Genomic DNA, 4,741 nt, shown 5'->3' with positions numbered 1-4,741 from the left:
GGAAGTTTATTCATAGATTCTCCTCTATCGTAGTTCCACTCACGTCGTTGACAAAGAAGAATGTTAAATTTGTGTGGGGCGATGAGTGTCAGAAGAACTTCGATACTTTGATGCAAGCTCTTATCTCAGCACCAGTTTTGGCCATGCCGTCAGGGCCCGACGAGTTTGTTTTGTATACCGATGCTTCGAAGCTCGGTTTAGGCGCAGTGTTGATGCAGCATGGGAAGGTGATAGCGTATGCTTCTCGACAGTTGAAAACCCATGAGAAGAACTACCCTACCCACGATCTAGAGTTGGCAGCCGTAGTTTTTGCCTTGAAGATTTGGAGGCATTATTTGTACGGAGAGAAGTGCCAAATCTTTACCGACCATAAGAGCATCAAGTACTTCTTTACGCAGAAAGAGCTCAATATGCGACAGAGGCGTTGGTTGGAGCAAGTGAAGGACTATGACTGTGAAATTAGCTACCACCCGGGCAAAGCTAATGTAGTTGTGGATGCATTGAGCAGGAAAGTCGCAGTGATGGCTCATTTGAAAATTTCGAGACCTCTTCAGTGTGAGATGCAGAGGTTTGATCTGGAGACATATCCTCGAGGTAGAATTCCTCGTCTATCTACTTTGACGATTCAGTCTTCTCTTCTAGACCGTATTCGCAGTGGTCAGTCAACAGATGAGCAGTTGGCAAAGTGGAAGCAGAGAGATGAGGCCAAGGACAGTATCTTGTACACGGTTAGCGACGGTATTGTGAGATATCGAGGCAGAATGTGTGTTTCTAGCAGCGATTCTATTCGAGCAGATATTTTATCAGAGGCCCACATGTCGCCGTACTCTATTCACACTGGCAGTACGAAGATGTACAAAGATCTTCAGTTATTGTATTGGTGGCCCGGGATGAAGAAGGATGTCAGACGTTTTGTATCCGAGTGCCTGACTTGTCAGCTAGTGAAAGCAGAGCATCAGAGACCAGCAGGTATGCTCAAGCCTCTTCCTATTCCCGAGTGGAAGTGGGAAAATGTCACAATGGACTTCGTAGTCGGTTTGCTGAAGTCAGCTAGAGGATCAAATGCTATCTGGGTAATTGTTGATCGTCTTACCAAATCAACGCACTTCTTGCCTATTAAGACGACTTTCCCCATGATCCAGTATGCAGAGTTGTATATCTGGGAGATAGTCCGCCTTCATGGTATTCCCGTTTCTATCGTGTCTGACCGAGATCCTAGATTCACTTCCTCATTTTTGAAGAGTTTGCATTCGACTATGGGTACGAAGTTGTTGTTTAGCACAGCTTTCCACCCTCAGACAGATGGACAGTCAGAGATAGTTATCCAAAGTTCGGAGGATCTTCTCCGCGCTTGTGTTATTGATTTCTCAGGGAGTTGGGAGTCAAAGTTGCCGTTGGTAGAGTTCACCTATAACAACAGTTTTCAGTCGTCTATAGGTATGGCTCCGTATGAAGCACTGTATGGTCGCAAGTGCAGATCACCTATTCACTGGGATGAAGTAGGGAAGAGATCAGAATTGGGTCCGGAGATTATTCAGCAGACTGCCGATGTAGCAGTCAGGATCCGTGATAGGATGAGGACTGCTCAAAGTCGACAGAAGAGTTATGCGGATCAGAGGAGGAGAGATCTAGAGTTTGCCGTCGGCGACCATGTTTTCATGAAGGTAGCACCTATGAAAGGTGTCATGCGATTTGGGAAGAAAGGAAAGCTTAGTCCGAGATTCATCGGACCATTTGAGATCCTCAACAGGGTTGGGACGTTAGCTTATTGTGTGGCTCTTTCGCCGAATCTGGCCAGAGTACACAATGTGTTCCACGTCTCTATGCTGAGGAAGTATATGACAAATCCTTCGCATGTCTTGAACTTTGAGCCATTGCAGCTCACTCCGAACCTGTCTTATGAAGAAAGACCAGTGCAGATCTTAGACAGACATGAGAAAAAGCTTCGGAACAAGCTGGTTAATCTAGTGAAAGTCAAATGGCTTAATCATTCGAAAGAGGAAGCTACGTGGGAGTCTGAGCCAGAGATGAAGAGTCGTTACCCCGAGTTATTTGTTGAGTTTTAATTTCGAGGACGAAATTTCTTTTAAGGGGGGAGAGTTGTAGAACCCGTTAAATCAGACTACGTATAAGCCGTGAATAATTACTATTATTTAAATTAAAATGATTTTTATGCATGAGGATTTAAATTCATTCTTTTAAAATTGGTTGAGTTATTATTATTTATTTTACGCAGTATTTTAATTTTTATCTTTTCAGTTAAGTAAGTGAGGCCGGACTGGAGTTGGAATATTAAGATAAAATTTAATGATAAGAAAATATTCCTAGAATTTATTCAAGATAAAGGATAATTTGTTTTAATGTAAAAGAATGTTAAAGAATTAAATTAATTAATTAGAGATAAGTAGTAAATAAATTCTTTTATGTCCAATAATTTAATTAAAATCCTAAATTAAAATATGTTACCAATTGAGATAAGTTAATCTAGGCTTATTTTATTTAAGAAATTGTAACTTAACATGTTAGTAAATTTAATCTAAAAATTAGCCATGCATACAAGATAATTACTATCCTAAATTAATTATTTATTTCACTAAAATACTTAATGGGTAGATAAAACTTTAAAGATTAAAATACAAGATTTAGCAATATTTTCCACCCCATTTTAATAAGCAATTCTCGGCCACTTTCTTTATGATTTAATTGTTGATTTGTCAACTCTCCATTTTTGATATCTTTCTTTATCCCTTCATGGTAGAATGATTCCTTCATTTTAAATCCCCACTAATTAATAATTAAGCAATATTCCTATCCTCATTTTTTATAAGAAAATCGGCCACCTCCCTTTTAAATTAAAAATATATATATAATTAAAAACTCACATGTTGATTCATTTCCTTAATCTTTTTCTTGGTATGATAATCCTTTCTTTTTAATTACCAAAAATTATTAAATAAGAAATATTTCTACCTTATACCTAGACTAATAATCGGCCATTCACCCCTCAATTATCCCTCAAAATCCCTTGATATCATATCATTTCCTATCTAACAAACTCTAGGATAGAAAAGTTTGTATCTTGCCATTCAAATCTCCAATTATCTTGCAACTTCCTCATTCATTCCCCTATCCTTCTCTCCTCTCCATTCTCTCGAAAATATCAGTAGCAAACCTTCAGAAAAAAATCGTGAGAAGCACTAGAGAAACAAGAGGGAAAACAAGAAAGATAAAGAGAACTTCGTCTCCGCCGCGCCGCGTTCGTCGTAATTGTTTGTTTCTTTTGTAAACAAATTCCAGGCATGTATATGTCCATATTTTCTCTTCAATCAAGTCATATACATATTTTTAAACCATGTTATGTTCATAATTCATGTAGTAAAACTGAAATAATGACAGCAACTTTCAAAATAATTCTGCACAGATTTTTCTCGGCCACCTTCATGCTTCACGGTTTTTGCTTTGTGTTTGTGGTTTCATGGGTTGGCTCGGTTCCATGCATTTAAGGCTGCATCTAGACACGATATAGAGTGTGTTAGGAAGGTGTTAGTCCATTGGTTTAAGTCCCTTACCCCCAAGCAACGTGTATTTGACAGCAACTCTCCTTGGTGCAATTTCGTATTTCGATTTGCATGGTTTATTGTCTAAGGTGAGGGTTCAGATCTTGGCTGTCCTAGTGGCTGTAGCCATGGTTAGAACCCCTCTTTAGCATGTCTAGAACGTGGCCAAGAGGACCTTTTATGGCTTGGTTCATGGTCCCATCGGTTTTTAAAACAAACAAGACAAATGCCCCTTCGGGTTTCATTTTTTATTTATGTGAGTGAGTTTTCGGCTCTTGGGGTTTTGGATGGATCTTGGTGATGAAACTTAAAATTAATAATTTATTATATGTTAAAACCTATATTTTAACATTTAAGTTTCATTAAAATTATAAAATTATGTTATTTTAGTATTGTGTGTTTATATTTAAATGTCTTACTAAATATGTTTTATTTTCAGGTATTCTACGTGTTGGTAAAATAATGATAACTCAAGCTAGAAAATTCAAATGGAGGTGATTCAAATATTTTTGGAATTCTTGAGAAATTATTTACAACTTTGCAGAAGACATGATTGCCTAAAAAGTTGGTTAAGATGATCAAATTGTGAAAATATCAAAAGGAGGACAAATTTACTTTCACCATGACCAGCATATAGTAAAAAAATCATAACTATTTCAATAGTTAACCAAATGAGATGAACGAAGTGGCCAAATTCATCTACAGATAATTCCCCACATGTTTGCTGTTTTGAGCTGAGTCAAATTCGATGATTAAAGTCGTGGAACAAAGCATTGAAAGAAGGGGCATGGAATTGAAGTTGGAGAAGACAAAGACTACTATTACAACTACATTGCATTAATAGAATTTTTGACCCTTTCTCTCATTTGGCCTATAAATAGAGGCCATGTGCTAGCTTGAGAATCATTCTATCTCATTGTAAAATATAGTGTGAGTGTGTATAAAAGTTCTAAGTTCCAATATATTTTCCATTTTCCAATTTATGAGTGATGTTTTTAGTGTTGATCAAAAGTAAGTTCATGGAAAGCTAAATCTATTATGTCAAGGTGAAGAGGATGAATTCTTGGTGAAGTAAGATTGTTTATATTTTGTATATTCTTTCTTTATTTCTTTTCATTTTGCTAATTTCTTTTTATTGTAGGTATAAAAATGAATTATTTGTTGTTATCAATTTACATCAAATG

The sequence above is a fragment of the Primulina huaijiensis genome, chromosome 5, assembly GCF_012295235.1.
Source record: "Primulina huaijiensis isolate GDHJ02 chromosome 5, ASM1229523v2, whole genome shotgun sequence".
NCBI classification, from domain to species: Eukaryota; Viridiplantae; Streptophyta; class Magnoliopsida; order Lamiales; family Gesneriaceae; genus Primulina; species Primulina huaijiensis.
This window is presented reverse-complemented; position numbering follows the sequence as displayed.